This window comes from Bombus fervidus, chromosome 10 (assembly GCF_041682495.2).
Source record: "Bombus fervidus isolate BK054 chromosome 10, iyBomFerv1, whole genome shotgun sequence".
NCBI lineage: Eukaryota > Metazoa > Arthropoda > Insecta > Hymenoptera > Apidae > Bombus > Bombus fervidus.
The window spans coordinates 10,046,196-10,067,582 of record NC_091526.1 but is presented as its reverse complement, the minus strand read 5'-3'; the positions used below and the strand labels follow the sequence as shown (position 1 = coordinate 10,067,582).

At 45.0% G+C, this 21,387-nt stretch overlaps 1 long non-coding RNA gene across 1 annotated transcript in view; it reads left to right on the top strand.

Moving 5' to 3' along the window:
* LOC141445837 (uncharacterized) overlaps positions 1 to 13,740 on the top strand; it is a 120,241-nt gene extending 106,501 nt beyond the window's left edge. Inside the window, exon 3 of the long non-coding RNA XR_012453393.1 lies at positions 13,689 to 13,740. This is a non-coding gene — a long non-coding RNA (uncharacterized lncRNA). The remainder of the gene's footprint in view (positions 1 to 13,688) is intronic.
* The last annotated feature ends 7,647 nt before the right edge of the window (positions 13,741 to 21,387 follow it).

Genomic DNA, 21,387 nt, shown 5'->3' with positions numbered 1-21,387 from the left:
CTTGTTTCTCGTATCCTAATACTTATGTACGAGTGCGTATATGTTTAATCACGTTTCACTCGTATCATCGAAGAGGCGTCACGCTGGAAATCTACTTTCCATTCTGTCCAACGTTTCCTTTCTTTTTGACGCGAACAAAACGCGTTCGCTCGAACGAATTAACAAAGTCGATAAAACTTGAATGTCAAAGCGACGGAGGGTGGCCTCCCTCGGGAAGCGAAACTGCTTCGCGGCTTGGGGAAATTAAATGATCTACCTGTTCGGTTCGGCAACGAGCGAGTGCCAGCGTATTCGCGAGCAAAGGTTGAAATCGCATGCGCGCAGCATCCTCGCGGGACGAAACAAGCGCGAGCCATTTATCCGGTTGCGAACATCCTGCGGTCGATCCGTCGCTGAAAGAATAGAAAGGAATCGTTAAGGGTTGGAGGAGTCGCGAGGAATTGTGTTTCGGCGATTCGATCAATTCCCTGGAGCTAGCGCAGGTATTCGCGATATTCGAATCGAGGACGAGGATCGCGCGTTGCTTCGAATGGCACAATAAATCGGTTTCACGCGGCGGTACAATGGCCGCGACAATTAGCAGCGCCCGACACTAATTTGAACTAATTAATGCCGGGGATATACGGGCATGGAGAAAAAGTTCGCAGGTGCGGAGCGGACAATGCTCGCGTATCGGTGAATCATCGATGATACGCTCGTTATTAATAAAATGACGGCACGACTCGGTGGATCGGTTTAATAACGTCTAATTAAGGGTGAGCTGATAATTATCGTTTCGCGGATCTCGGCGTTTCCAGATTCGTGCAACAGTGGCTCTTTTCTTTCTCTGGGTAGGATCGCGTCCGCCATCGTGCAGATCGATAGTTTTTTTTTCGTGTTCCTGCAGCCTTTCGGTTATTCTATATGTTCGTTTCGATTGACAAAAATACACGCGTGGCAACGACGATCGGAGTTACGAATCGTCGCGCCACGTTGGGCAAAACGGCGTCGAAATGATTAGGACGGTCGAGCAGAGTCGGCGCGCAGCATTGAAATATTTGCTGGAAATTGATTATCGTGGTCGCCGAATGCCACGATATGGAGATGACTAGACGAATCGGTTTTACTCGTACAATCGCGTTAATAAATACCGCAGAGACCAATCCGCGCTAATTAATGCAGATCCGCGAGCGCAGATTATGGAGAATTTGCGTTATTTGACGTTGGACCATAACATCAATGCAGTTCGTTTCAGCCACGCGATAAAGAATCTCGGATTATTGCGACGTATATGTGTGCGTTAACATAGCAAGCTAATGCTATTATCGTTTAGACTCGCAATTATTGTTTCGACGTGTCACGTTTATATTCATTTCTTTCTTTCATTTCGAATGTTTCACCATTTTAGATAATGGTACAGGCATACTGCGCATATTTCCAAACTAGCGTTGTACAAAATTAAGTTCGAGGAACTAACGGAATAGCCTTTTTCTCTTTTCCCTTCTTTCTTTACCAACTATAACGAAATGAATAATATAACGAACGTATTTGTCAGGGAATGAAAAGACACGCGTATAGCTCAAAAACTGAATATAAGCACAATTTTGGTGAGATCGATTCATAACGTAGTGAATCCCAAAACTGTTGCCCTGTAGAAAATGGGACATGTGATTGGTCCTCTATAGTCTTCAAGTACGAACAAGAGCCATTTTAATTATTATCCGATCTAAAGATATCGAATTAACAAAAAATAAAATTGTACAAGTATAGGTCGTTATATTAAGCTATGAAAACTGAAGAAACGGCGGGTATTCGACGAGCCTGGCAACAGACACATAGAGGAGCAATCATAGAGAGGAAAGCAGCCATGTATAGAGGCTGGTCTGTCTACTGGAGGCGGAAAATCTCGGCGATCGCGGCGGCTTCCGGCGGCGAAGCGGAGGGAAGAGCGAAAGAGACGAGATGGAAAAAGAGGAGAGCCAGAAGAAGTGGTAGACGAAATGTAAATCCACCGCTGCTGTTGCCGCGCCACGAAACCAGAGGAGCAAACGGGGGGAGACCGGTGGGAGTGGAACGATGCTTAAATTTCCGATATTTTAACCGGCGGCCGCAACTTACTCGTGCAACAAGTCCTTTCTCCTCGGTTGCCTCTGAAAGCCCGGCTAAGTAATTTCGGTTACGCCATCCGACTCGCGGCTTCCGCGCCACCACAGACGGTTTTCCACCCCCTCGCGACTTGGCTCCCTTTCCTACGTTTTATCCCTTCTTTCCGTGACTCAACCTTGTTCGTTTGTCTATTCGCCTAACCTGTATACCCTATCGATTGCTCGTTCTTATTACGATCTTCTCGTAGCTTAAATCGTTCATTAACTCGTCTTACCATGATCTACAATTTCTTTCAAATTACGTTTGTATCAGGTAATCTTGGTCAATCAAGCGAGTCGATCGATTTCACGATCTTTAAATAGCTCTATTTTTCTTTTGTCTTCCTCCAGTCGTCAAAGACTACGTTTATGTAAGGCAACTAGTTGGTTGACCGACTGCGTCGATCGATTTCATACCTTTCAACCAAGACATTTATGTACTAAGGTTCCGTTGTCCGACATTTTATTGTTCAACATGGGGCTAGTATGGTGCTTAAGTGTCTCGTCTAGAGTCCAATTTAATTTAGGCATTTCGGTAATTATACTCTCACAGTCACCCGTCCACTGTTTGTACGATTAATTACAGTTGAAACTACCAGATTCAACCAAAAATAGACTAATGGGAAATGTTTTGTTAAACGTACAGAAAAAATGGACCCATGGCGATCTCTTTCTGATTACGATACGTATCGCGTATCTACGCAGATGTCACACATTCCGAGATAAGCATTAGTTTTATTACATGCGCGTTCTGTTCTAAAAATCTCTTCGAACTCGTTCTGCATCGGATTTAAACAATAATTCTATCTCGGTACCGTCTAGCGTTGAAAACCAGAAAGAAATTTTCCTAACAAATTTCATTTTGCTCTCCATCCAACCGTTTCTTCCACTGAAACGTTCGAGGAAATTCCAGCAGCGAGTACCTTGCTCGTACAGACGCGATTGCGCGGCGACATGGGGTTGGTGGGTCCAACTTGTTCCCGAAACTCGGATTAACCGTCGAGAAGTGGAAGTTCGCGGCGGTAGTTCCCCGCAAAGTTCTCCTTCGCGATTCTCCTTCGGTTATGTTCCTCTGCTCTCGAGTTCCACGTGGTGGCGCGCGCGCGCGCACGCTCTCGCCAGCGCTCAGCTTCAGTACGCGAAAAGGGAACAGATGTAGTGGCAGCTCGGTGTTTAGGGATAATTGCGATTGGTCGAGAGGGCAGAACTCGGGACGCTGCCACGCCATGTGTCTACCAAACTACTTGAAAGTTTGCAGCGGCACGACGTGGCCGACGAGAGCCTCCTGCTAATAGCGGTCTCTAGAACAGGCCACGGTTCAACCGACACACGCGTGCGCGTGTTTCACGCGTCACGGATCGCGTTCCACGCGAACTTGCTTATTGGACGCGAGAACGCAACGGGCTATGCGAAAACCGGGCTGAATTGGACGCGACTCATTTACGACATTTTACGAGATTGATGTTCCGAGATTTCTCTTGGAGAAATTCGCCACTTTTTCGTTTACATTACGCACTCATTTACCTCTTTGTCGCAGTTCGGTCCGTTTTAGTTTGACGTAAGCGCGAATTTGATACAGGTGGAACGAACTAATGGAAACGTACGGTGGCTGCAAGAAGTAGTTGCACGTTGCCTTATCTTTCAATGAGGCATATTTTTGATCGAATTCTACGTTTCATTTTAATTGTATGAAAAATTTAATATATGTATTTAAACATTATTTAATACGCGAATGTACTATGATATATTGGGTTGTTTAAAGTTTCTTTTTTTAGTAATTTTGTAGTAATTGAACAAGATGCATCATACACGATTAGATAAAATAATATATTCGATATAACAATATATTGTTTCATTATAAAACGAAAGAAGCTTTTAGGACAACCTAATACCATAGCGTGCGAGTATTTTTTGTAGTTTCTGTGTGTAGTTTCTTAATGCCGCTTCTTATATATTTATATATTTCGTATATTTAATAGAACAGCAGTATTATACATTTTATACGTCTCTGAAAACGACCACGCCAGATCCATGGATAAGTTTATGTCGCGATTAAGGATATGGAACGCGCGAGGTATAGAATTTTCGAAAAATGAGCCAGTGGAATTGGAGAAATTTCAAGGTGGCGAGGGATTTGTGTCAGCGTACGAACGCATTCAGAGATTCAGCCGCGAAATTGAGATAATTAAGATTCCTCTCGTTGCCAGGGCAGCTCGTCGAAATCTGCATGATTACGCTCGGTGGCACAGGTGGCGGAAAAAATGTTCCGTGCCAGGCTGAAAGTGAATACGGTGGCCGGGGCCGGCAATTTATTTCGCTAATGCAGCCGTGACGAATCCATTCGGCGACGCGAGGCTACTAAGAACGAAGAAAGACGGGCCCGGCAGTGGCGAAACGAGAGAAAGAGAAAAGCGCAAGGTATCTCTCCTCTCGGTGCCAACAAAATGCATTTCGCGGGCTGCTCGTTGGTCTAGCTTCTGCTTTGGAAACGTATCTCGTATCTCGTGATCACAGAAAATTAACAGAGCCAGCTTCGAGGCTCGTTTTCAACGTTGAACGTCGTAGAATCACTCTTTCCCGGTATATTTTATATCCTTTTCGACCTAGAAATCTTCTACGCTTGATTTAGCATCCATTTTATTCGTATGCTTACAGCTACTTTTTCAATCGATGTAGTGTATTTTCACAGTAATTTCCCTATTCTGCTCCTTTTGTTTTTGGTCGAACTAGGTGAGGAATTTAATGAAAAACTTTTCAACGAAGGGTGAAGGGACTTTCGATAATGACGGACTGGTTGAACAAATTTCGAGCGTATTTAAATTTAAAGTAAAGGTGTTTGAGTTTATTCACTGGATTAAATTCAGTATAAGTATGTATAAACTACAGCATATAATTAAATTTTTCTTATTTGTATTGCAACTTTGACTGTATCCCCGACTATCACGTTATCCTCTACCTTTTTCGACCTAGAAATCTTCTATGATTGATTTAGTATTCATTTTGTCCAGCCCTCTTCGCAATCGTAAGTTTGAACTACATTTCCGATCAACGTTGCGTGCATTTGCAACAATTTTCCTATTCTGTTGCTTTTGTTTCTGATCGAACTATGTGAGAAATTTAATGAAAAACTATCCAACGAAGGGTGGACGTACTTTCGATAACGATCGTATAGTTGAAGAATAAACTTGGAAGATATTTAAATTTAAACTAAACGTTGCTGAGTTTATTCACTGATGATCGGATCTAATACAGACGCTGTATAAACTACTGCGCTTAATTAGATTTTTCCGATTCGAATTGGAACTCTGACCGTATGCTCGATTATTTCGTCACTTCGTTTCTTCGTGATTCGTTTTATTGCCAAGAACAAACAAGAAAGATTCGAACGACTGAAAGTCACAGAGGCGACAACCGTAGGCAGCAGAGTAAAAATATCACAAGCTACGGGCAATTATTTAAAGTAGCGGGGAAAATTGCGTTTCCTGTAGAGTCAATGAATGTTCGATGGCAGTGGAGATCCAGCGAAACAGGTCAATGCACCGATCCTGAAGCCGGTAACGGCGAGAGCAAACGTTTGCCGTTACCCAATCAAGCCAGCATAATGCCGGTCTCGTATACGCGCGGCCAAACAGCCTACGGGGGTTTCACGATACACCATATGTACCAACACACCCTCGTGTTTGGCCGCGCCATTGGAACCCCCGGTAGCCGCGATTCGAGTTCTCGAGGAACGGGCTCGAAGCTGACGGGATCGACCACCACCTGGTTGCGCAGGTTCGTTCTCTACACATCCACATATATACATACACACACGGCATACGCATACATAAAAGCACGCGTACGTACGTTGGAAGTTGCGCGCGGGCCATGCACACGAGCAACGCCAATATTTTGCTAAGGTTATGTTTGCTGGCCGGCTGATGTACTGGCACAGATTGGATTTGAAGTTTATAGGGCGGAAATTCTTTAGGGAGAGCCAGCCTCCCCCGAGGTTTCAGAAGGTAAACGCGAGCACAGGCCCGCGCGACCAAATTCTTCGGAAAGCTGCTCGTTCTCGGCCGAGGGCGTGCTAGTTAAAAATTCATCGCGCTAAGTAATTCTCTTTGCTTTGCTCTTGTGCCGTTGATGACGTATAGAGAGTAGGGGTAGGTTCGAGGAGTTTCGAAAGAATGTCACGGAGGCAAGAGAGGGTGGGAATGTGAGCGGAGTGATTCTGTGCAAACTCAGTGTTTCATGGATGTATAACTAAAGAAACGAGATGCTAAATCGTTTTATTCTCTCGCGTATTATCGCAGATATTTTGTTCTGCTTTTCTTTATGTAAAAGATGATTAATTGTTTGTCAGTATCGAATATGGTTTGTCAGATCTCGAATATGGTGTACTTTCTCTCGAATCGTAGCAGCTGATACGCCTGTAAGAATGGAAAACTTTTAGTATTTTTGTAATTATGAGACGCGATGTAACTCGGGAATTGTTCACAAGCAATGGCGAGTTATGAGACAAATTGCTCAACCATGGAGCCGTTCTTTTTTTTTTTTTTTTAAGTATAACCTTCTATAGAATTTGAAGCTAAGCAAGTGCAAATACACATCGGATAAGAAAAACAGAGACGCATAACTAAAAGGTTGTTACATTTACGCGGTCAAGAATTTGAGCGACGGGCTAATTCGTCTCAACAGAAAGTCAGGTTTGCTCGACATAAATATGCCAGTGGTTTAAAACAACCTTTGTCCTTATCTGCAGCGTCTAGTCAAATTCGCGCGTACCATGTGATACACGAAATTTCGAGATCTATATAGGAACGCACAGTCCAATAAATAAGCGAGAAGGGACAGAGATAACGGCGTGAGTCGACTTAACGACGACGATTACGCGATGCCATTAACGGCTTCCAGACGAGAGCCGGGTTCCATCGTCCAAGAGGGCCGACAGGTACCATTATTTCATAATCACGCGGCTGCCGTCATTAGACACGTATTCCTGACAAATGACAAGTGAGGACTAACGAACAGAGCAGCCTCTTCTTTACCGAAAGTTACACCTTCGATCTACCACGATCGTGTAGGGGTCACGCATCGCCCGTGGTCGCATTAAACATCCTACCGAGACGTTTTCACGGCTCGAGAGGATCCGAGAGGTTGTGTCGCGATCATAGTCCTCCGTCGCGGTGAGAAGAAGGGAACGATAGGCGAGCCAGAGAAAGAGAGAGAGAGAGAGAGAGAGAGAGAGAGAGAGAGAGAGAGTTATTGATGATGCACGAACACGGACATCGCCGGATACCGGCTAGTAACGTAAGTCCCGTTTCATCCATCAAGCTAAGGACTCGGCTTAATATCTCCGGCGAACGAGAACGTGGCTCTGCATTTCTAATTCCTCGTCTCTGCGTCTCTGCTTCGTGAGTTCTCTGGTCGCTTTTCCTTTTCCTTTTCCTTTTTTCAGCGTTCAGTCTCCTACACTTCCTACGTATCTTTGCATCAACGATGTTAATTGTATATTGGAATATTTTCAATCGATAAGATTCTTCGAAAAGTATACTTCGTTCTTCATAGCGCAGCGAGTATCGCATATTTGAAGGCAGACTACTCTACCTCTAGTAGAGTTGTACTCTACGAGCATGTGCCCACTTGGCATTCAATTTTACTCGCAGGTAACGATAAGTCTTAATAAACGATAAATAAAATTAAGGAGCATAATATACGAATTTCTTGCTAGAAATATTACATAAGTCATATAAACGAATTATATTTTCATTTCAATCGACGACGCATCTCTAGTTTGCTACACTTTGGCTTATAAACGAAGTGAAATTCGTATCGATATCGTGGTTGGTTAAAATTCTTTTAGATACCACTGTCAGAATGTAAAATGCAATTTTCTGTCCGATACGATAAGCTTGACTATCCTGCGCGTAGTTCAGGTTTAAATTTGTTCCAGTTTGAAGCTAGATTCAAGAGGAGATCAAATTTGACATTTGATAATTTCTTTGTTCATCGATAGGGCGAAGTGTCGGGAACAAAATGACCGATACAAAAGGAGCTAGAAGGAAAAGTCGAAACAAAGGGGCTCGATTGTCCGAGCTGGGAGAGGACAGGCAGAGTCGGCGCGAGTTCCTCCCGCGAAATGATTTGGAGTACGAGACCGATGCACGCGGCACCGCGGTATAATTACTGGTCGTATGTATCAGACACGCAATCAAGAATGAATTATCGCGGAACCACGCCTCCTGCCAGCGCTCAACCGGGCACAACAATGCCGACGCATCACGAGCAGCGACCCGACTGTCGATGATGTGTGCTAATAGTCCCCCGTGGCTTTCGCCCACAGTATCCAGATCCCGTGACACGATTTTTTCCGCTCCTAGCCCGCGGCCATTCACTCTTCCTCGTCTCGTCGTCGCGAGATGAAAACGCGTTTACGAAGCCTCTCTAGCCTGTACGTATGGTAGAATATCTCAAACACAATTATCTCGTATTTCGAGATACTTCTGTATGGAGTCGTTCGAGAAGTTTGTAGCTTTTTGGAAATTCCTCGTATATTCCATAAGAAATTTCGCTAAGATTGGAAAAGGTTAGTCTGTTCTAGATTTTATCAAATAATAAAGTTGGAAGAAATTCTGTTTCTATTTAATCTTCTAAGTGATCGGTAGAATGATCAAAAGTCTGATAACGAAAGTCTAATACCGAGCGAGATAATGGGCACTAATTTATAGATTTGCTAATTTTATTTAATTTTCTAAGTGGCAAAAATGGGAATCTTTTTTTTTTAATAAGAAAATATATAAAACGTATGAAATGTTCAGTGCACCGGGAGGCGATATTGATTTCGATTAATTTCAGGGGTTGAGAGGATCCGATGGAGAGGAGTCGGGTGTAACCATAAAAATAGAACGATATTTAATTCGACATGCCGGATACGTTGTAATTGCGTATTTCGTCGTGCCTCGGGGCAATTAATTAATTGTTTAATCAGCTTTCAAAATTGTTTAATTCGCTCGCCATAATTTCATTTAATATTCATAATTTGATTTATTATGGATGTTCCGTGATAAATTCGCTTGAATTTTATGTGGCAAAACAATTTCTACATGAAGCATCGCTTACAGAATCCAATTTGTGTACCATTTCTCAACATATTCCATAATCACGTTTAATCTACAGATTCTTAATTCAATCAAATGACATAAAATCTAATCGTATCATCCCCGCGATAATTCGAGCGACTTCGCTGTTAATGCAACGTGTTAAACTTTCGAAAGAAAGGATTTCCTCTTTCTTCTCTCTTCGTCATCGTTGCATAGGTGCCCCTCAGGGCTCGTAGAAGAAAGTACGCACGTTCCATGCCAGCTAAGATTTCGTACCGCCGAATCCAGCAGCTCGCAGAATCTCCAGCTTTTTCCCCCATCATCTGGAACGTTGCCGGATGACCCAGGCCAGTCTCGACCCATAAAACCCGAAATAACTCTTGGTCCGAACCTCCTCCTCTGCCACCCTGTTCGGACAATATCAGGCTAGGGGTGGGAGGGGGCGGGAATCGCGCACAGGAAAGGAAGACGAAGGGTGGGTACGTAATAAATTCGCAATTTCCTTATTACGGGTAATGCCCCGGTCGGCGGGTGAGCTCGCATAAATATCCCTGGTTCCGGTGATCCTGTGACTTCCGGTCAGCCGCAATGACTTACGCTAGTCGAAGGGTAGATCGGGGGGAGGGTTGTAGCAGCAGCTAGCCAACGAACCAGCCAACCATCCCCGCGCAGAGAAAAGCGGGTGGACGGGGGTGTAGGTTTCGAGCGGGTTCGCAAAAGAGGGCGATGTTCGCGATGGAATTTGTCCCCGACGGTTCCGCCCTCGGATGACCACTGATAAATTTACTAGATTCTCCTTTCTGTTCTCTTTTTACCGTCGTGCCTGTTACATCCCTTTTTCTCGTCCGCCCTTCGTTCCGCTTTTTCCTTCATTTCTGCGTACACTCGTTCTACTGGCAGCTGATTTTTCATTTTTCTTCTTCGATGTGTGTGATACGAAGCTGGATAATCAGTGTCCCTGTATTCGATAGCTGACCAAAGTATTTGAATGCTCGTGGAACTCTCTTCGAAATACTTTGTACGTGTCGTACGAGACATTTTGAAATTTCCTTCACTACGATGAAGAATCGCTATCTATTATAATTTGGAAGCAATGTATGTCCACTTTTGTCAATGTCAATCATCGAGAAGACAGCGCATTTATAGAAATTTTCGTGAATTTTGAAATTTGAAATTTCACTAGCATCGTAACGAGGCCCGGCTATCACGATCATATCGGTAATATGTGAAACAAATTCGAAAATGCAGCTACTTAGAGAAAAGTCACGAGATATTTGGCGTAAATGTTCAAACACTTGCACGAGCCACTGTATCTTGGATCAGAATTGAAAGAAATTTTTGAAACGTGCATCTACGGTAGAGGTTTGCAAGTTGACGTGAAAATTCGTGGAAAAGGGTCTTCGACTGTCGCGTTTAGGTGGTGGGGTCGTTTGGCATCGGTTTTGTTTGTCCCATCGTTTCGACGATTCGCCTCGTGGACGACAGAAGTTGGGAAAAGCGGGGGAAAATGCGAGAAGCCTGCAACCTGGCGTTCCTCTCCCCGCATCGTCAAACCCCTCGTCGTTGCGCAAACAGAGGAGAAACTTTTCCATATGAGAAATTGTGCTCGACCGGCTTTGCGAAAATTTTGGACCGTTCCTCTTTTCGTCTTCCTCTCTTCTCCCACCCTTTTCTCTCTCTCGATACGCTTCGAGACGCGGAGTTTAATTCGTCGAGTAGCTTTGATCCTCGCGTCGTCGTCACGGGCAGGCAATAACCTTAATTGCTTTCTTCCGTGCGCTTTATTTTTCACGGCGCATTAAAACTTCCCCCGGTGATCAAACGTCGAAAAATCATCTCGGAACTATTTCACGTCGTCGTCTTATCGATAATTAATCTGTTGAGTGGGTAGTTTCTCGACGCGGAACATCGATTACCAGACCGTAACCAGGACTCTAAATCAATAACTTACACTCTGTTTGCTATAAACTTTGCCAAACGAGCCGCGAGATAAATCTCGTTTCCCCGATTAACAAGTAGATCGGTCGCGTTATTTTCAAAGCTGGCTACGTAACAAGTATCCCAGAGCCGTCGTAAAATTTCACCTCGAACGCGGTGTCCGAACTGTGCACCCCCCGTTAAATTACCCCTCGTTGTACTCCCAACAGTTTCCATAAAACACCAGGCATATATTTATCCATGGTATCTCTCCCCAAGGTACGATCGTTCCGACAATCTGTTTCGTTTATCGCAGCCATCCCTACCCCCCGCCCCCTCGTCTCTCCCAGTAAACTCAGCCACCCTCTCCTTCATCCAGAATCGTCCGGAACTCGCCTCCGCCACGCCTAAACATCCGAGTCGAGATGATTTTTCGTCGTCTCTTTTCTCTTTTTGCGGAATTTCGCCCTCTTAAACCGACCCTTTCCACCGTCAAAGCGATGGTAGGTTGGAGACATCGAGACCAGGGAGAGAGGGTGAAAAAAAATGGGTGTCACGCTCCAATAAAACAAGCAATATCGCGATGTCCCGGGGCCAAAGAGGTCCCGGGTTATCCTACGGGGGGTCCTGACTCCCGGTGCGCGTCCCAAGGTATATTGCTCCCGGATCATCGCGCCTGCATCGCATTACGGGGATGATATCACCCTTTTCCACACGTACGAACGGACACGCACGCGCCGACTTATATTCTTCTCGGCACAATGCGGAATCGCCGGAACGGCGCGGGATAGGACCGAGTATGAGAAACGTGCGGACTGTCTGCGAATTTCCGCGAACACCGCGTGAACGTTTTGGGGGAGGAGGCGAGCGCAAGGAATCGGTATATTGCGAGCTTAATATAATTCCTTTGTACCGACTCTTTCGCTTGCGATTCTTCCGGTACCGTCGAAAGGAATCGCAGCAGGTTACGGGATTTTACTGGAATAATTTTCCATAAGGATGGAAGCGTAATTATAAAAATTCAGAAGATAATTATGTCTGTACTTGCGAATGGTCAGGGTACGGAGGAAAAAATGTTATAAACTAGTATTATTCTCCTTAATTAGGATTTTCTGTCTGCCACGTCAAAGTTGAGGAAGATCCATGAATTTGCCATTTCTGTCTTTCTTCGTTCGATTTAAAATACACAATCCTTATTTCATAATACACCTGTAGTACGTAACTTTACTTCAAACATAAAATCGCGGACAACTTCGAATCGTTCTTAATTCGATTTTATTAATTTTTCTTCTGTATTTGCGATTTCGTAGAAAATTTATAGTATTTTATTTGTCGAGATAAGAATATCTATAAAAGAAATCATGAAGCCTAATCTGTGAAATATTGCGATCTTTAGCTTAATCAGTAGAACAAAATGGATCATACACAATTCGATAAAATTGTTTCCTCGTGAAAAGAAAGAAGATTAGGTTTTGGGACAGCTTAATGCGTATGCTCTTTATGCATGGAAAGTTTCAATCAAAGAAACAATCTTTAAACGCTTTACCAATTCCCTGATTTGTAATGATTTTTCGGGTTCGTCTAAATTTCCGTAAATGTTCCGATACTCAAAGCCGACGTTCTACTGTACACCCACAACTTCAACACTTAGCGATGGTAAGACTACAAAAGAAGGGAATCCATAGAACAGTACTAGCGGCTGGTGAATTTTCGGGCACGGCGGTTTAATCAATCTAATGAATCTTTTCAGTTAGAGAGGAGCCGATTTTGGTGGGAGGTGGGATTAGAGTACGAACGAGCCGCGCGTTTCATTAAAGGACGCTCGCGTGCAATCGATTCATGCACGTCTCGCGGAGCGATAAATGCCCTCGACACAGAAGGACAATCGCTCCGACGTGCCGCAGCCATTGATACCTTTAGGGGGGTGGCTGGCAGGAAGGAAGAAAGAGAGACAGCGATGCGAGCCCAGCTATCGGGATAAAGGCCCGATCACGCGTGTAACGCGCGGATTATTAATCGCAGAATAATTTGACGCCCCGACGACAGAGGCGGTGACGTGCCCCCTGCCAGCTCTCATCCCCTGCCGCCGTTCTTCATCCACTACGTGCAACCACCTCCACAGCCACCTCCGTTCCGTGGCGACGCGGAACGTCGGGCCCAGTTATTGGCTTCGCAGATTTGCGCTAATGTGTCTTCCGATAGTTCATAACGCTCGGTGCTTGGGAATCTGGGGAGATGATTCGACCTCTCTGTCTCTTTCGCTCTCCGATCGCGAGTTCGTGGTTCACGGGACCGTGAACTCGTAAACCGATGCTCCTCTGAGTGGAAAACGCACAGGAAACGCATAGAAGGGCGGGCGGGCGGGCAAGGGAGGTTGAAGAAGTTCCGAGGAAGAAGGTTAGTTACTCGGTTGTTCGCTGAAAGTTTTCGGATCATGAGTAGTAATTCTAGCGATGGAGATTTTTTTTTTTTGTAAAAGAGGAACAGCGAGGTTGAAGTGAATTCGTTGAGTTCCAGTTTCAAAGTTTCGCTCGGGATTAATTCGTGCTTATTCTTTTTGTTGCAGCAACGGCGACACGATCCGACGCTGTGGACGAAAGGCATCCGCCAGCGGAGCTGTACGTAACGTTTTATTTTTGGCTTTATACGGTGTCTCGCGGCGTCTTGTGCCTTTGGCATCTTCTGTAGAACGTCAGGAGACTTGCTGATGGGCGATCGATCTCGGCTTCTTCGCGCCTCTCGCTTCGCAAACTTCCGCCAGAACAATGCGTACACGTTCTTCGGGAACTGTGTTAACTGTTGCGATTCCACAATAAGAAACTACAGAAACAACGCGTAAATATAAAGATACAATAGGAAAAAGATTAAAAACATCAGTCGATCTAAGTTCGACCTTTCGGATCCTCGCGGTCGATGAGAAGATAAAAATCTTGAACGTCGCGCTCTCCTGCCGAAACTACGCCAGAGCGTCGTGAAACTTTAACGCGACGTAGAGATACGATTTCGCTAAAATTATATGAAAAACGCGATAAAAAGAAAAAAGAAAAAAGAGAGGAACTGGCTGGCAACCCGATCCATAATCCCGACGGAAGCCACGAGCGAAGGTGAGGAGCGTGGAGGCCAAGGAAAAAGCAAGGGAGGCTAAAGGGTAAGCAAGCGAGCCAATGTTTAATGGAGGCTTCCCGTCGGCCCCTTGCCGCTTCTTCTTCTTTCGCCGCGTCTTCGCGGCGATGTCGGTGGCAGTCGAGGTTGCCGGTGGAGGCGGTGGACACGTCATTTATCTTTCACCCTTCCTCCTGCTGGAGCACGTTCTCCACCTCTCACCTCCTACCTCCGTCCACTGCTACTCTTGGTGGCGCCATCTTGGCAACTCCCACTCTCCTTTTCTCCTCTGCTGCTCTCTCTGCCCTTCTCGGTTCTCCGCTGTTCGGCCTCGTACGCTCTCCTGCTTCTCCGTGTCCCCATTTGCCTCCTTGTCTCGCCTCCAACTCCCTAACGTGGAACAACGTCTGACTTTCTCGCTCGTTCCTTCGTTCCTCCTCGGCCTTCTCTTTGTTTCTCTCATTTTCCGCCTCCATTCTCTCCGTCTCGTCCCCTCGGACCGCCTCACGGTCCCCCTCGCTCCTCCAGCCACGGCCAAGAACCGTTTTCCCCTGCGTCTTAAGCTGCGTGCCTGGAATAGTTGGCAATTATTCGGCACAGCCCGCGATCCCCTTTTCTCCGTTCTTGCTCGCGTCTCTCCGTCTTTGTTTCCGCCTTTTCTACGTAGTTCCTTTCCAGCGTCGACATCAACGTCCGAAAGATAGATGGAGCAGGATCGTAGAGGTGGTAGCGCGCGATGAATATTTATCGATAGCTGCCGCGTTTCCATCCGTGTTTCCAGCCCCGTCGATCGTCGATGATATCGAGCCACGATAAGCACACCCAAAGACAAAACAGTTTTCATGGTCGGCGACGAATAGGGAAAATAACTGTAACGTGCCTCGTCCATGCTGAGAGCTCGTCCAAATTTTTATAATCCCACTCAATTAGTTCGTGTACGAAACGTTTCGAAATTTCCTTGATGATCTTTGAGTAGGCGTAGTCAAGACACTGGAACGTTCTTCGAGAACGCGTCTCTAGCCTGAAACTCGCAACACAAAATTCTCCGCGAAGATTCTCTTCGAACAGAATTGTCAGAGACACGATGAAGAGAATCTCGAGAGATTCAAAATTCTCCAACTGTATATCTCCGGTGGAAATCTTTCGCGCGGCTTTTCATTCGCTATCTTCCTCCTAATAGACTCTCGACCATCTAATTCGGGTGCAACTGAAATCGCCTAAATTGCCACGCGAAACCCATCGAATCGGTTGAGCCAGTACGCCACTCGAAAAAATGGTCCTTTGGGTCGCGGAATTTCCAAAGCGATAACGAACCTTTGGCACACGGTATCGAAATCCGGAGTTCGTTAAAATCCCCGGCGGTAGGCGGTGACGAGCGGCTCGGGGAGTGCAATTACACGACGTCCTTTTTTAATCGGGCCAGGACACGGGGTTACCGTTAATTACGGGCGTGCGGGCACAGGACGATGCGAATTTCGAATTACCCGTGGATAGGCTTTGTTCGCCGCTTTGCCATTGTGCCCGTGCCGCCCCCCTTCTGTTCACCGGTGTCCGCCCCCGCGCGCTGCCCCCGATGGCTTTAAAACCATCCGCTACTGGTAAACGCGTCGCAAACGAACTTTCGGCCACCATTGTCGACCGCCTGGATGCGTCGCGGGATTTTAATCGCGGCTGCGCGCCGAAATTTCCCGCTCGTGGCTCCGTGAAAACGCGCCCGCCGCCGCCGCCGCCGCTCTCTGATCGATGCGCCCGCTGATGCGTGGATCCGAACGCGTCGCTTTGATACTCGAAACAGAGGCCTGCGTCGCCCGCCATGCGATCATTTTTAATTGCGAATCATCGATGCGATGGGAGGCTGTATTTTTGGAGCAGAATCTATATATCACGCGTTCGCCGATCGCGCAATTGTATTTTCATACACTCGCCGTGATCTTGGAATCAATTTTCGTATCTCGATCTTGTTCGTGTTTGAACAAGGAAGAAAACTTTTAGCAGGCACCTTAAAAAAGATTTTAATATAAAATCGTAGTGGAAAATTATATCTATTAACAAGGACTGTTTCGCGTATTTCAGAAAATTTGTAACGTTAGGAAGATATGATTCTCGAGTCGAAAATGACTCAGAGAGTATGACAATGTTAGTTGATTAGATGACCGATTAGAAGATAGGAGAATTATTTTGCAGTTTCAATGGCAGAGATTTCATATCACAGCTTCGCGATATGATTTGACACCTTGATACGTTTGTTATCCCGAGTTCTAATCCACACACTACATAATTAATTTCACCAATTCTTTTAGAACAGTTACCAATTTCAAAGGAAACAAGTTCCTTCGATTTTCAAGTTGCAAATTTTCGAGATTTCTCGGATACCAATCGCCAAATTTCTGAATAATGAAATTTACCAAAGGTGGATCGATTAAACTTTCGAGAAGCTCGTACATCGTTGTCCATTCTCACACACTGAACGAGAATAAATTTAAACAGCAAGTAGGTTAAAATCGAATTGTTCAGCGAACTTGAACTGCGTGTTTTATTGCACATTGTGAAAGTTGAAGTGGCTTTGTTCAATCGAACTAGTTTATCAACAACCAGTTGCTCGATCAAAACTGCCATCGAACGTGCAACTTGTTTACGCTAAAATCTTATTTATTCCTGAATTTCTCTGCTCCGTGTTGACCGAAAAATAAAAATGTTCTCTCTGAAAGAGAAGTTGTGCGTGGCTGAGGATCGCAAAAGCCGGTTTTCTCGCGAAAAATAAATCGCCTCCGTTCGCGACGAGGCGGTTGGATCACGAGTTTCCACAGGTTTCGCTGGGTATTCGGTAGTCCAGGCACGTAGCCCAGGGCCCTCTCGTGGAATATTAGCTGGTAGTTGGTTCGAGCCCACATTGGGTCGAGCTCGCGAACGACAGACGTGCATACCGTATTAAGCCCCCAGGGACTTTGCTGCCGCGTTACCAAACACCGACACACTCCACGTGTGTCCGCCGTGTCGGCCAGCTTCAACACGCGCGCACGGAAGCGCACACTAACGGCTGCGAAAGTGTCTGCGCTGCCGCGTATATCGGCGCACAGTGTGCAAATACTCCGGTATTCATGAATCCCCGGTACTCGCCCACGGGAAATGCACGCTCGACCACCGCGAGATCGACTCTTACCCGGGTGCCACCCCCGCGAAACATAACCTTGGTCGACTGGACGCCACGGCGACGTGAATTCGTCCCTCGAAATAAATACCAGCCTCTTTCGTTGATAGATCAATGTTTTGACTAGGTATTGTTGGTCTACCATATATATCGCGCATATACATAGAAATTTGTATTTTTATGCCAAATTACCTATTTATTACATTAGAATACGATTCTCTGTTGCTGGTAAACTACTCTGATTGGTTTTCACTGGATATTGTGCATCTATGATATCTATGATACTCCGTGAGCAGAATATTTCACGTAAAATAACGTAAAACAACGTGTGTACACTAAAATGCGATTTATTATGATTAGCAGGTCAACGTTTCGACTAGGTTCGCTGAGCTATGCATGTTTCATGTATTGGATATTATGCGGTTCTTTATATTAAATCTCTATTTTACGCTAAATTACGTATTCATTGTAATAAATTCGATTGCCTGTAGTTGATAGATCCACGTTTTCATATTAGGCAACGCAATAGTTTAGCGAACATGATGAGATTCCATCTACTAAATTTTTATTTTACTGAACGTTAATTTATATTTCTTTTATTGTAGATTATTTGGTACGTGTTTCGTTAATTTTCCTGCGAGATTCGAAGCAGTCCGATCGAAATCGAACCGTTCGGAATTCTCGGAAACGCGATTCTCTACGATGTTGTTAGATCGATCGGCTTGACGACAAGATTTTGAAACGCAGTTGCAGCTAGGAACCGGACTCAAAGGGTGGCGATGCGATTCTCCCCAGCGCGAATTAACGAAATGCTTTTCACGTGAGAGGCTCGGTTACAGAATGAAAGGCGAAACTCGTCGTTGTCACGGATAGGAATCGGCGTCGAAGAGGATAGGGGGGGGGGTGGCAGGGCGGGGGTTGCAGGGGGCGAAGGTTTCCGCGGCGAAGCGTCGACGATCCAGGTCGACGAGTGGCAATTAGGCAAATGAATAATTTCCACTGAATTAAGCCAGACTCGCTCGACGAAAAAGGCGATAATGCGAAAAGCGACGTAAATAGAAAGAGGAGAAAACGGGACGAAGAGGTGAAACGTGGAGACGAAAGAGATGGAGCTGTGGGGGCGGGACGTGAGACGAAGGGAGAAACAGAGAGACGTTGGAAGGGCGAAGGGACGGGGGGGATAGAGTGAAAAGTGGCGGAACTAGCGAGGAGAGAATCGTACGAGATGAAGGGTGAGAAGAGGTTGAGCGCACGTGCATCCACCCTTCACACGTGTACAATTTTCAGCTGTGTACAATTTTAGCTGTATACACGGCGAGGTTACACTGTTCTTCGGTATCCAGCGTGGATAAATGTGTCCTCCTACCTTCGACCTACCTTTTCGCGTGCACGGTTACTCGACGGCGCGCGCCGCCGTTCGCGGGAAAAGGGAGAAAGGAAGAAGGAAGGCAACGGCGCAATCAAACGTCAATCCCAAGCGAGTAATTTTCAAGTAATTTGTTTCCACGACGCTGGAAAAATGTTTCGTTTTGCGTCGTTTTGCCGGCACGTTCTCGCGCCTTACTTTCAATCGCAGTCGCGTTGCTGTTGCAGCTCTCTCTCTCTTCTCTCTCTCTCTCTCTCTCTCTCTCCCTTCCGTTCCTTCTCTGCGAGGACATTCTAAGAAATAATTACGGAAACGGGGTTCGCTCGGACGGAAATTTCATCGTTTCCAACAGCCAGGAGGGAAGAATGAAACACGCCAGCAGAAACTAACGTCGAAACGAGAATCGCGTTCGATTTAACGTCTTGATAATTAAACATCCGGAAGAAACGTGTTTTCGTTGAAAACAATCGGTGAAAACTGCGTCTTTTCCTCTGTACCGTTACGATGTTTTCTTTCGTCGAATGGTACTAACGGGAGAGATTGCAACAGGAAATATGTAAAGCAAAGCAGCAACGATTTGCTTCTTCCATCCCTGTTTTCAAGCACGAATGTCTCCATGTATCTCGACATCCCTTGCAGAGCCTATGACTTACATCCAGCCTGGATTTACGCGCGATATATTTGTTTTAAAGTCCCGGATTCCCGTGCTCCGTATCCGTTCCCGCCCCATTGCCTGGTTTGTCGTCTTTTTCGCCGTTCCCTCCGACTACTCGTGCCCGTCGTCTCATGTATTTATGAGGGCGGGAGGGCAGAAACGTAGGGAACGTGTGCGGGAGTTATGGCCCGAATAAGTGCTCTCGACCTCGGACAGGGATTCTCAAATGGGAAGGGAATCGGGACCACCGTGGAATTTTTCGCGAGCTTTCACACGGCTCCCGGAACTCGCCCCGTGTCGCCAGATTTCATGCTTTTTTTCTCGGTATCTGGCAAATTGCAGCTCTTGTCGAAACGTTTAACCTGTTTTCCTTTGTTAATTTTTATTTCAGAAAGCAATACAACCTGCCCTAATTTTTTCTACAATGTTTCACGATGGCTCGTTTAACGTTTCTTTGTAATTAAAATTCTTCCGTCAAGCACAGGTATTTCGTTCGGCGTACGGTTCTTTCGAAAATAAATTTACCGATAGAAGATTTGCTGGCTAATTTTTCTAAAACTGAATTTTCTATGGGAAAGGTAGGTGGAGAATGGAGAGTCCCATGCAGCCATAGCGACGCGCGAGCAATTTCGGTCATGAGATTAATCCCCGTCGATCTACAAGTTTATTTGCCGCAGTTTCGATAAGTCTTCCCATTCACTTTGATCTCCGCCGCCAACTGAGACCAGACGCTGTTACGATTGTTGCGCGAAGCAATAAAACGCGTCATGGGCTTCGCGACAGTTTTGGGTGTTCGTTAAGTGCGAACAGATAAGGAGGGCGTCGTGGAAAATACACGAATCCATTCTTGCTGGCGATATTACGCGTGAAATGAAACAGCTGGAAAAGGGAAATTTCTGACAACTTTCTATGTTCCATTGCGACATAATACCTATATCTTCAGAAACAGAAATTAAAAGAAATAACTGTTACGATCCATTCCTCGTTTCGGGTCGAACTATTAAAGGAATCTTGTTCTGCAATACAGAGACTTCGATAGCGATAAAATCAAAAAGGGAAGTTCAAATATTCGTACTCAAGTCAAAGAAGAAATATCCAAGTTCAGAAACAGATATAATATAAGAGTTAACAATCACCAAAACCCATTAGTTACCCAATTACGTGACACGACGGATCAGAACCGCAGACTAAAAAGACAATACCCTTTAGATTGAAGAAATATCCGTACTCGTGATGAGCGATACAATATCGATGTTTTTAAACATCGATAGTTTTCAATTCAGATACCGATATTTTGCATCGATATCGATTTAACGTGAGGATATATTTTCAATATCCATACTTAGCTGATAAATATCGAAATTGTCGAATCAAGTTCTGCAGTCAATCGAATAATTCACTTCAGAACAAACTCGTCAAAAAATATTTAGCAATAAGCGCAACATCCGTTTCGTTTGAACGGCTATTCTGCAAAGCGGGCAGTGTTTTAAAATTTAAATGAAGCAAGAAATCGCTTAAATGGAGAACATTTACAGCAACTGCTATTTCTACGTTTATTGTCTATCGAAGACTGGCATTTTCAGTAAAACATGCTACATTTTATAATCCAGTTTAATATTCTACAATTATTTTCGTTGTATATTTAAAAGGTTTAATTTAAATAAATGATTTATTTTCAGTTGCGCACTTTATTACCTGTAATTCAATTCAATTCAATTACAAGTGTCGATACCGATAATATCGATGTTTTATTAATTTATAATAAATAATTACTACTAACGAGTTTATTACCAAATATCACTTACTAACTTATTCACTTCGCTTTAGATTTAGAGCGTCGAATTCATTTAATTAATAGACTAATTTCGAGTTAGGTTTAATGTCGGATATAGAACTGGGCCTGAACTTACTTACATTTAGGCTTGCGATTGCATTCGGTGGAAAGTTTTGCGATTGCGATAGAATTTTGGATGACAAACTAACGAGACCGCGCC